Source organism: Sarcophilus harrisii, chromosome 6 (genome assembly GCF_902635505.1).
Source record: "Sarcophilus harrisii chromosome 6, mSarHar1.11, whole genome shotgun sequence".
Classification (NCBI taxonomy): domain Eukaryota; kingdom Metazoa; phylum Chordata; class Mammalia; order Dasyuromorphia; family Dasyuridae; genus Sarcophilus; species Sarcophilus harrisii.
Window position 1 is genome coordinate 26,842,468 of NC_045431.1, and position 12,943 is coordinate 26,855,410.

A 12,943-nucleotide genomic window follows, 5' to 3' on the forward strand; every position below is an offset into this window, starting at 1 on the left:
AGAAAAGAGAGAAAGAAGAGAGAAAGAAAAAGGATGAAAAGGAAGGAAGGGAAGAAGAAAAGAGAGAAAAAAGAAAGGAGAGAGAAAAGAAAGGAAGGAAAGAGGGAAAGAAGGAAAAGAGAAAGAAAGGAAGAAGAAAAAAAAGAAAGGAAAAAGGAAGGATGAAAGGGAAGGAAAAATTAAAGTAGGAAGGAAAGAAGAGAAATGAGAAAGAAAAAGAAAGGAAGAATAGGAAAAGAAGAAAGAGAGAAAGGAAGGGAGGAGTAAAGAAAAAGAAAGAAAAGAGGGAAGGGAAAAAGAAAGGAAGAATGGGAAAAAAAGAAAAGAAGAAAGAGAGAAAGGAAGGGAGGAGTAAAGAAAAAGAAAGAAAAGAGAGAAGGGAAAAAGAAAGGAGGAATGGGAAAAGAAGGGAGGAAAGAAGAAAGAGAGAAAGGAAGGGAGGAGTAAAGAAAAAGAAAGAAAAGGGAGAAGGGAAAAAGAAAGGAAGAATGGGAAAAGAAGGGAGGAAAGTAGAAAGAGAGAAAAAAGAAATTAAAAGAAGAAAAGAGATTAGAAAAGGAAGAGAGAAAGGAAGGAAAGTAGAGAGAAAGAAAAAGAAAGGAAGAAGGAAAGGAAAAAAGTAGAAAGTAAAAAAAAAAGAGAAGGAAAGAGAAAAATAAAAGAAAGAAAAGAAAGAAAAAGAAAGGCAGGAAGAAAGAGAAAAAGAAGAGGAGGAAAGAAAAAAGAGAAAGAGAAAGGAAGAAAAAAGAGAAAGGGGGCGAAGGATGAAAGGGAAGGAAGGAAAAGAGGAAGGAAATCCAAACCTTGCCTTTCATTGTTGAGACTTTAGCTACCTTTGCCTTTTAAACAAAGGGGGGAGGGGGATTGGGCCGATAAGGACCGGCCGCGGTGGTTTTTCTCGCGTGGGGGCGGGGCGGGCGCTGCCCTTGAGGAAACGCTGCAGCAGCGCGAGGCCCCGCGGCCCCGGGGAAGCAGAAGCCCCGGGCAAGTCCAGAACCGAAGCAGCCCCTCCCCCATGGGAGGCAGACCTAGCGGGAGGCAGGATAAAGCGGCCGGCCGGGCCCCGCGGGGAGCCCTTGGACGCGGGGTGTCCAGGGCCTGCGGGACCGTCCGGGGCTGTCCGGGACTGTCCGGGGCCTGCGGGGACTGTCTGGGCCGTCCGGGGCCTGCGGGCTGCGGGGACCGTCCGGGGCCGTCCGGGGCCTGCGGGGACCGTCTGGGACCGTCCGGGCGTCCGGGCCCGCGGGACGTCCGGGCTGTCCGGGCCCGGGACCGCCCTGTCCGGGCCTGGGCGGGCCGGGACCGCCTGGGACCGTCTGGGGCCGCGGGCCGGGCGGGCTGGGGATTCCGGGCCACCGGGCCTGGGGCGGGGACCGTCCCGGGCGTCCGGGCCTGGGGGGACCCCGGGCGTCCCGCCGGGCCTGGGCGAGGACTGTCCGGGACGTCCGGGGGCCCGGGCCTGGGGGCCGCGGGACCGTCCGGGCTGTCCGGGCCGCGGGACCGCCTGGGACCCTGGGCGCCGGGCCTGCGGGCCGGGCTGTCCGGGCCTGCGGGACTGTCCGGGGCCCAGGGCCGCGGGTGCGGGACCGGGACTGTCCGGGGCCTGCGGGGACTGTCCGGGGCTGTCCGGGCGTCCGGGCCTGCGGGCCCGTTGGGCGTCCGGGCCGCGGGTGGGGATGTCCGGGCCGTCCCCTGGCGGGGACGGTTGGGACCGCCCGGGCCGCCCGGGCCTGCGGGCTGCGGGACCGCCCGGGCTGTCCGGGTCGGGACTGTCCGGGCTGCCGGGCCTGGGGACCGTCCGGGGCTGTCCGGGGCCTGCGGGCTGCGGGAGCCTGGGACCGCGGGGCCCCCGGGTTGCGGGGACGTCCGGGCCATCCGGGCCGCGGGCGGCACCGGGGCTGTCCGGGCCCGCGGCACGTCCGGGCCCGGGCCTGGACGTCCGGGGCCTGGGGACGTCCGGGCTGTCCGGGCTACGGGATGGGACCCCCGGGCGGCCGGGGGAGAGCAGAAAGGACTTAGCCCCAGAGCAAGGTTTCTGGGAGCCCCGCTGCCCTCCCCCTGCCGCGGCTGCTGGAAGCGCCAGAGGCGGGACAACCCGGGGCCTCCGAGGGTGGCCAGCTCCCGCGGTGGCTGCGGAGAATGGGCTCCTCGGCGGGTTTGTCCAGTTCTGGCCACGGTCCCTCGGGGGGTTCCCCACACGCTCATTGTCACCCATCCTTTCCGCAAGGCCCTTTTCCGGGAAAAACAGGTGGGGGGTAAGGGATATGCCCCAAGGCATCAATCTTGAGACCTCCGACCATTTTTGCACCCCAGCAATTATAAACACTTGGACTCCCCGGCACTTAACAAGAGTCACTAGCTCGAAGCAGTTATGGGGCAGTTACTCTTCCTTTCTCGGAGGCTCACAAGACTGATGAGGGGGCACGTTTCTGAGGCTGGCCCCGTGTACTTATTTGAAGCCACATTTACGGGGATGACTCGGGCGGCTTTGGGGGCAGTCCCTTAGCATCAGGAAGGGGGGAGGGGCGGCTAGGTGGCCCGGTGGCACCTGCCCGGGAGTCAGGAGGACCCGAGTTCAAGTCCGTTTAACACTCCCTGGCAGCTCGACTACCCAGTTGCCTCAGGGGAAAACAAGGACTTGGGGCGGAAAAGGGGGACAGCTGAGAAGTGACGCTGGAGGAGAAAGTGAGGCAGGTGACCTTGCTTCAGTTCAATTCACTTGCCAATCATGGCATCATCTCCCTGAAGTCAGAGTCCTCTACGGGAACAAAGGAGCATCAAAGACAGAAAATAAAACCCAAGGAAGGGGAAACCAACAGCAGTGACTTTACAAACGCCAGGGAAACGTGGAGAGCTTCAGAGAACACGAGAAGTGAAACAGTGAGCAATGAAGTGACATTTCCATGGGGAGGATCCAAGTTCTTTGAAGAGAACTGATTTCTCCCGCAGTTAGTAAGCCAGGAGGCTACAGATCCAAAAGGGAGGAGAGCCCCTCCTTCCAGGAGGTTCCCTTCTGAAAGGATGGATGGAGCATAGCACCAAGGCACAAGAAATACCCTGGGAAGGAAGAAGACGCTTCTCAGAGGAGAGGAGTCCCGAATGTGTTATCAGAGAGAACTGACTTGGGGAGTCAGGGAGGGGCCCAGTGGTGTGTGGAGAAATCCTTGAGCACTTCCCCTTTCTCTATCACCTTCTAGGGCTACATGATAAGCAGTGAGTTCCCTAAGAGAGAGTTGTACGATTCAATGACTTTCTCTCATCCAGAGGAGTTAGAATGATCCACAGTTAGTATACATGGTATGCAGTGGGTGTTTAATAAACGCCAGTTGACCATCTACATCTAACATCGAGTTGTTTCTGTTTTTTATCATCATGACCAGTCTATCTTGCCTTCTTGTGGTACTAGATCAAGGATGAGTATTATCCATTCTAATGACCCAGTGACTGTCACTATCAGTTGGGTCATCTCGTCAGTGGCCCGTTACGAGCCAGAGTGCTACCCCAGTCGAAGTCATCGCCGGGGCCCAGCTGTTGGATGGGATCCGAGTTCCCGCCATGTCTTTGTGGCTGCTCTGGTGACCTCAGGGTCCATTACCACTGGTGGCACTCCCTTTGCCAATACTCTCTCCCTTATGACACGGATGATCTGTTGGACTCCGAAGAAGTATTATTAATCTGTCAACGTCCACTTCCAAGAAGGTCTCCAGTAGGATGCCCCATGGCTCCGTCCTTGGTTATTAATGACTTGGACCAAGTTATAGCCTCCTTATCCAATTTTGCCACACTCTGGATGATAACTTCGGGATCCCCAAATATCTTGGCAGATATTTGGCCAAATCGAGTATGTTGTAATGTAATAGACGGAAACGTAAAATTCCCCTTGGCTTTGAACCAATCTGATTCACACGGATAAGAAGGGGAGGTGTGTCCAGGTAGTAGTTTTTTTCTAGAAAAGAGCTGGCTGATTTAGTGAACTTCAGGATCACCATGAGTCCTTATGGGTATGATATGACACTCAGGAAAGTCAACGTGATTTTAGGATGTATTAAGAGAAGCCCAATGTCCAGGAAGAAGGAGATGATGGTGCCGTTGGGCTCTGCTCCGCACAGACCACTACGAAATGCTGTGTCCACTTTCTGCCGCCATTTTTTATGAAGGATATTGGTAAGCTGGAGAGCCTCCAGACTGGGGAGACCAGTAATGTCTTCAAGTAGCTGAAGGATTGCGTTTGACCCCAGAGAGCCATCGTGTGACTGATGAATGGACACTGCGAAGAGCCAGATCTTGGTTTCATGTGAGGAAAGAACTTTGTCCAAAAGCAAGAATGGGCTTCCTCATCAGGAAGGGGGATCTCACTGGATAAGTCCTGGTCCTGACGTCAAATCCCGCCTCAGACACTTACTAGCTGTGTGATCCTGGGCAAGTCACTTCATCTCTGTCTGCTTCAGTTTCCTCCTCTGTAAAATGGGGATAATAACAGCCCCTACTCTGCAGGTTGTAGTGAGAATAAAATGAGGACATTTGTAAAGAGCTTCCCAAATTTGAAAGTGCTACATCAATGCTGCTTATTGTTATAACATATAACAATATGTGATTAGATAACATTATTATTGAAGATCTATTTCATAGAAAGCCTAAATGGCCACTTTTTGGAGCTATTATAAAGAATGATGGTATGGGTTGGACTAGATGCCTTTGAAGGTACCTTCCAATTCTGGGACTGGGGGATTCTGGGAGGGGAAGGCAATAATGATACCAGCTGTTAAAATCATGTCATTGAGCTGAACTTAGCAAATGGACCAGATACAGCTTTTTGGGGGGAGGGGAATTGCTATGGAATCTGTGATTTCATGGATATGAAAGCTCCTCGTGAGGAAACTTCCTTTACCAGTGCAAATCGGCAACTCTCTGTAATTTATAGGCTTCATGAATTTCCTGGCACATGGAGAATTGGAGGTCCTCGCCCAGGCTCATGGACACTGGGCCAGATAGAGGACTTAAACCCAGGCCACCTTGATGTCAAGAACAGCCCTCTGTCCATTCTACCACACTGCCTCTCAAAAAAAAATTTATCAATATACAAATAGTATTTACAAATTTTTTTTTACAGAATTTATAAAAATTATTACAAATATTATTAGATTTGAATCTAATGTGCAAAATGAGGTCAGCTTATATTGGATAAAATGAAGTGTCAAGTCTAAACTTAGGCAAGCACTTCATCCCTTTGAGTCTAACTTTATATAGATCAAAAACTTTTTTTTTTTTTGGCAAGTGTAGACCTTTGTAGCTTTATTGCTAATGTAGCATGAGTGTATTTTTCATAACTTTAAAAAGTTAGAGAAGGAGAAGGATTCTGGAAAGATGGTAAATTTCTTTTCTTTATTATTTTTAAATTTTTATTCTTTCCCTCAAAACTTATTCAAGGATAATTTTTTCAACATTGACCTTTGAAAAACCTTTTGTTCCAAATTTTCCCCTCCTTCCCCCGACCCTCTCCCCTAGATGACATATAATCCAATATATGTTAAACATGGTAAAAATATATTAAATCCAATGTAGGCATACATATTTATACAATGATCTTGCTGCGCAAGAAAAATTAGTAGATCAAAAACTTGACACATAGCTATATGCATATAAAACTATATATATATATATATATATATATATATATATGTATGTATATGTATATGTATATGCAAAGTGGGGATTCCATCACAAGGACTCCCTCCAATACTGCAGATTGCAAATTACATTTGGGCGATGCAAAATCCGCTCATCTCCCATGTGACCTATGTACATGTCATTTTAAAATGGCAACTTGGCTCTGAAATTATCTGGGACGTTACAATGGAGCATATAGACGATTTTTCAGTCATTCCTTGTTCTCACCAGTTGATCAGCTTACCTTCTGTTCATTCATTTCTTGATTTTGTCTTTTACATTATTTTTTTCTATGTAACTCATTGTTCACAAAATCTTGAGCCTATTTATGCCTATCGTTCTCTATTACCTTTTGGTTGGCCTATAATTTTAATTCATTAGTGATTGTGTGAACTAATGATGATTTACAACTAGATAGTATCCCAATTTCCCCAATGCTTTCTTCATTCTAGTCCACTTTGAGTCTAACTCGTTGCCCATCTTCAGGGTCTGTCCAAGATATTTACTGATGGACTAGAACTATGGATGATCTAAAAGCATTCTATGGGACAATAGGCATTCTTCATATTGCCCAACAGAATGCTTTTGGTCCTTGTCACCATGTACTTTTATCTGTATCTGGTTAGAGGAACCGCTTTTGAGTGCTTGTGAATCTTATTTGGAAAGTTTTTCCAATTAGAAACTTTGTGTAATCACTATAATTCCATTAACCAACAGGAACATATGGAGGACCCAATCATTATAGGGACATTCTGGAAATTCACCATGATTATGTGAGGCAATAGTGCCTTTGTTAAGCACAATACACACACATGCACATTATATATATATATATATAGATATAGATATGTACACACACATATATATGTATGTATGTATTATGTATGTGTGTATATATCTTTTCCAATTCACTTGATATCAATATTCATAGGATCATTGAAAAAAGTTACTTCTGTGATTATATCTAGGGATCCTTAATGAGACATTCTTTCTTTGAGAACCTTTTAAAGGACATTTTTTCTCTTTTGTGTCGATTGCTTTCTTATACTCAACCAACACAGTGAGATATTGTATTTTCTGAATCCTTGAATCATTTGGGTAACTGTAAAGATATTATCTACTATAAAACATTTCTCTGTTAAATTTTCATCCTAAAATGGTGTTATTCTTGATTTCTATAGACCTCTGCGTGACAATGATTTCAAGGGCTTGCTTGTTGAGGTATTTTTAAAGGCTTCTTTGGCCTCCTAATTATGGCGATTGATTTAGGTCAGTAGATCTTCCATAGAAAATGTTGAAAGTCTGTACAAAACCTTACTTAAGTTAATGTGCTGGACTATAGAATCTCTAGGATTCCCCACTAATTCAAAAATTCTTTGATTCCAAGTTGCTGATTTATAAATCAAGGATCCATCAGAAAGTATTCATATGGAAAACCAAAACAAGCCACAAAAAACTGTGAAAGTAGGCTGAATTTTTGCTTTTTTCCTATTCCAAATATCCCTTTTTTTGTCCTGATATACTTTCTTGGAGCTATTATAAGCACATCTGGCAAAATGTTACCAAATGAGATAAATGAGAAACACATTAGATTCTCCAGGATTTTCCTTTCAAATGTCCATCTTTCCTTTGAGGTACAAGACTATGGACAAAGTATCTGTATCTCTATCTGTGTAGCCACTAAATGAGCCCTGTTTTGGGATGACTTTTCTGGCCACTTTAAATGTTCCTATCTGCTGATATGACTTCAGTAATAACTTGGGCAGCTCGAACAATGATTTGATTCTGTTTGTTATCGTAGAACCTCGGTCCCAGTCATCGGGCTTGACACCTAAAATCAGTTGTAAAATAACAGTATACTTGCGGCTGTGTCTGAGTATGCGTGGGTGCGGCCTTCTGGGAGTTCGAGGTACCCTTTGCCCAGACACGCTTGCGTCTTGATGGTCTTGAACCTGGCCAGTTTCTCAATTTGGCAAGCTTCCAGTTTGCTAACAAAGCAACAGCCAGAGAGCTGGATTAACTATGTGCAGAGCCTTTGCCACCTTTGTCACAATGGGATGTGTTTGGGCAATAGCCTTCATCTTATTTTGTGTGACATCTTGACAGTTGAGTATCTGTTATAATTGAGTGAAAAAGAGAGAAAGGACCATGAAAGGTGAGGGGGAAGATCCAGGAGAGCCAGTTCTGAAGCCAGCCCTAAATGGGGTGATGGAGGAGGCAAGAGAAGGGGTCCCCGAGAACAGAGCTTCCGACTGTCCATCGGCAGCCGGAAATCTTGGACCGGCCCCCAAGATTGACCAGGAAGCTAGAGCCAAGAAATCTGGGACACACGGGTCTTGAGTAACTTGCTTAATGGTACTGGAGGGATTCTGTAAAGTCATCAAATGAAGAGATCAGCTAAGAAGTTCACCCCTTGACTTCTCCCAGTGGAATCTGTGTTGGCCATGACCCAAGTGTTCCACCAGGTGGCACCATTGCTCCAGCCAGGTACAGCAAAAAGGGGTTTGAGTTTTTCCCTAAACAGTTGTGGCTAAATCTTATTTTCTCCCTCTCAGTAATACTGGCTTAGAGAGGCAGGGGGAGGAGAGGTGAAATCCAAGGGAGGAGAACTCCTTGAACAAGCCATAAACCAGACCAAAGTCTTTTGATGAGATGAAATGGCTCCTGTAAAGACCCTAATGAATGCTTCATTACTTCAAATGAGGAGGGGAAAAGAGGAAAAAATGTCAACCCCAAATTGGCCCCACACGTATGCAATCAGCAGATACTGTGACAGAAATATAGAGCTAAAATTTCCTGCCGACTTCAGTCTGTGTTTCCCCTACAGGAACCACCTCCTTCCCCCCCTCCCTCCCCATTTCCTTTAAGCTTAATTTGCATTTCCCCAGGAAAGAAAGAATTATTACATATTCCAAAATATGTTTAGTTAGGTTAAGAGACAGAATGGTGCAGTGGAAAGAGACCTGGATTGGGATTCAGAGGCTCCAAATTTGGAGTCACTCTCACGGGCTGGGACATATGTACAGAGCTTTTATTATGGAAAACTCTATATAAATGTCTGTGCTGTTGCCTTCTCTGGGACTGAGATCATTTTAGAGGATTTTTTTTTTTTTTTTTTAAGGGATAACAGATACAGAGCTAGAATCCACTTAGAAGCCATCTATCCCAATGTCCTCATTTCATAGATGAAGGAATCAAGACCTAGAAAGGTTAAAGGTCTCCGTGATTGTAAATGTCTATGCTAGCATTCATTCAGCCTTGGATCTCCAAGTTCAGCTTTGTTCTATACCACCCTGCCTGCCTCCCATAAGACCTCATTTTTGAAGTGAAGGAGTTGCTTTTTAAGGTCATCCAATTATAAATGCTATAATTCTCTGTTTCATTAAGGGGAAAGACAGCTTTAAGATGGAGTCCCTCAGAAAATTTCCTTCTCTGTCAAATGAGGGGAATGGTCAATAATTTTGTTTATGGTTTATTAGTATGATAAGAACAGCTCGTTTTTCCAGTGCTCTTTAAAGTCCACAAATGCTTTCTATAATCTGTTCCCTCAGTGAGACCTAAGACACCCATTTCATCCTCTTTGTACAAATGTGGAACTTGAGGCTCAGAGTAAAAGGCACTTGACCAAGAATACACTGCTAATGAGTAGCGGAGCTGTGACCTGAACACCACATTTCTATGGGAATTTTTTCTCTCCATATTGGGTTACCTTCCAAAGGATGATGTGCGTAGATGAGATCATCAAAGCCAAACAGAAAAAACATCAGCTATTGTTAAAATTTCAAAAGCATGATTTTTAAGCTAAAAAATTAGATTGGACTTTTGTTATTTTCCTCTATTAGTTGAGGGATCAAATGACTCCTATAATTACTCAGCCTCCTATTTACAGGATCATGAGATCATTGGCTTAAAACTAACAGGGTTCTTAGAAGTTCTCTGCTCTAGTGCCTCCATTTTACAGAGAAGAAAACTGACACCCAGAGAGATTAAGGGACTTGACCAAGATGATATGGAGGTAAGTAATAGGAGGATTTGAACAAAGGTGCTCTGATTCCGAAGTCTATGTCCTTCCCTTCTTCCCCCTCACTGTACCACATGGTCTGTTTTGTCTTCCCATTGAGGGTGAAAGTACCTCTTGAAAAGTTGAAAATAACTTCACACAATGAGCCGTCCTGCTCTTCTTAAACTCCACCCTTGTGGGTGTCCTGGAGCTGCCTTCTCTCTAGAGGCCTTGCAGGCAGGGCTGAGCTCCACCCTTGAAGTCTCTTGGCTGGCTCTCAGCAAAAGTTAAGCCAGCTTTCAGGATGCCCGGTCTCAATATACACATACACTTTTAAATGCTGGCAATGTCTCTGTGAGAGACAGGAAGTATCAGAACAACACAATCTGTTTGACCTTAGCAACAGGAAGGAGCCGGAGGATCAAAGTTTAAATCTTCCCTGAGAAGACCCCCTCCCTGGCAATCCCCTGTACCCCTCCCAGCACCACCACAGGGAGCAAGGAAGGAAATTTTGTTTTTAGTCTCCTAAGTGAGGAATCTTCTTGCTCACTGAAGAAACTGGATAAAAACTTTCTTATTGTTCATTTGTTTTGGTCATGTCCCACTCTTTGTGACCCCAATCAGGTTTTTCTTGGCAAAGACACTGGAGTCATTTGCTATTTCCTTCTCCAGCTCTTTTTCCAGATGAGATAACTGAGGCAGACAAGGTTAAGCGACTTGCCCAGAAGTGTCTAAGGCTGGATTTGAATTCGGTCTTGCTGACTCTAGCTTGGGCATGTGTCCCAAGCTAGAGTGCCCACCTCCACTGTGCCACTTAGATGCCCCGTTTAAGGATAGTGAGTCTTCAAAAAATTCTGAGGAATAGGGTTAGAGGGGGAAGGTTCTTTATGAAGATTCCATTTACAAACTTATAATAATTAGGGGATAATTTGTATTGAAGAAAAGTCTATATTACACAATTTTTTTTCAGGGAATGTAGTTTGATTACTTCCAAGTCCATATAGTATGAGTAGTGAAGGGGTCAGAAGACTTGGAGGGGAGGGGGGCACTGCCACTTAACAACTTTTGTGATTTGGGGCAACTAAATCTCAGTTTCTTCAACTGTAAAATTTAGGTTTTGGACTATATGATTTCAAAGGTCCTACATTTGTGATTCTGTTATCCAATAGGATTCCATGAAGGCCCTGCTCCAAAGAATAAAATACTTTCTGTAAAGGGCACATCAATTGTGTCAGTATAAATGAATGTTTCTGTAGTGCTTAAAATAGTTGATTCTCTAGAGGATCTTAATTATTTCTCTGAAAAGGTGTTGATACTATTAATTTACTTAACAATTTTTTTTTCATAGACAGGTCCCAGTCAGGTTGTTTAAGAAAAATCCAAATGAGTGAGATCCTGATTAATGAGGTTTTATTGTACATAAATATTTTAATACGACAGACATTACTTATTAAACTGCTGAGCTCTTTCTTAGGGAGATAAACTTATCTAGACAAGTTTTAAAAATCCCCCAAAGTAATAAAGCTTTCTCTAAGAAGCTATCTAGTATACAAACCAGAACATGAGGATGTATATCCCTCCTCTGTCCCCTTTTCCCCGGCTAGCTCCTTTCCTTCATGGGTTCCTTTCCTTCTAATACATATGCATCTTGTATTTTATTTATATACATTATACACATGTGTATGTATGCACATGTATATGTATACATGCACACAGGCCAACCATTAAGATATAAGCTACTTGAAAAGAAAAGCTTTTTTTGCTTTTTCTTCATACCCCCAGCACTTGGCACAATGCCTGTGTCATAGTACATACTTAATAAATGTTGCTGATTAATCAATTACACAATATTTCCCACTTCTGGGAAAGATGATACCATATCTAAGTTCTTTAGAAATCTTAAAATCTGGCTCTTAACTTGTCACTCTAACTTCTCTTATTTCAGAGAGTCAAAAGTGCATGCAGGAAACAGCTCCACTAAAACTCTTTCATTTCTCCTCATAAGAATTTGAAAAATACAAAATAGAGGAAGAAACGATGCTCTAAATTCTAAAGTATTAATAATTAAACTGTTGAAAAACCCCACAACCAGCTTACTCAGAGGTTTGGCCCGTAGATCACGATGGACAACTCAGATGAAGGTGAACTTTGCTCAATGCACATCTTTGTGGAATATTATTCCCCAACTATGCCTACATAAATCTTTAATTAACTTTTAAATGACCTACAGTTGTCCAATTCCACTCTAATGTCAAATCCAAGTGAGCAAGCCATCCTGATGGTCTATCACAATTGGCAATAGGTGGCAGCCATAAGAACTGGAAGACTTTCTGAAGTGAGGGATGGGTGATGCCGAGGAAAATAATTCTTGCCAGACCTCAGGACTTCTGGCCCTGCTTCACTATTCAGAAAGAGAATACAATTGACAATTGTGTTAATATATTAACTTTTATTTCACTCCTCTCTACTTTCACTTTTCCTTTAGCTCTTTGCTCCATCCCTTTCCTTCCTGCTATTTCACCTAAGGTCTCTGTAATTTTTGCCCCAACACGTGGGTTTTCCCGAGGCCCTTCCTATCTTCCTCAGTCTTCTACCAATTTATTTATCTATTTAACATTTATTGAGAATCAGTGATGTCTAATACACTGGTGCTGCATCTTTTATGGACAAATTATCTAGCCACATGTCCCTCATCTTTTATCATAAGATTAATTTTTTCTTGTTACTTATGTAAAACTTTGCATTTACCTCTATTATGTTACATTTTGTTAGATTCAATGTTAAATGTTCCTTCCACCTCATTTCATCACACAGAGGCTTCTGCCTCTAATTTTTCCTTTGCCCCCTTCTCACATGAAGATGTGACTTTTCTCCACGTGAAGGCAAAACATCTACAGATACCAGTGATCCCATTCCATCCTGAACCATCAGATCACCTCTTTTATTGTCTACTTATCTTCAATCTCTCAGTCTCCTCATTGCTTCTCTGCTGCTTAGAAACATGATCATGTATTTCATTCTTAAAAACCTCTTGATTGATGTCCATCCGTGATAATTTTTGTCCCATGTCTTCTTTTTCATAGCTAAAATCCTGGAGAAGATCATCTAAAATGAATGATTCTAAGATCTGATTTTATGAAAATATCAATAAAATATATAAATCTTAGGTTAATTGAATTTTTTAAAAAGAAGAAAACCAAATTACCAGTATCAAAAATGAAAAGGGTGAATTCACCACCAATGAAGAGGAAATTAAAAAACAATAATTTGGAGCTA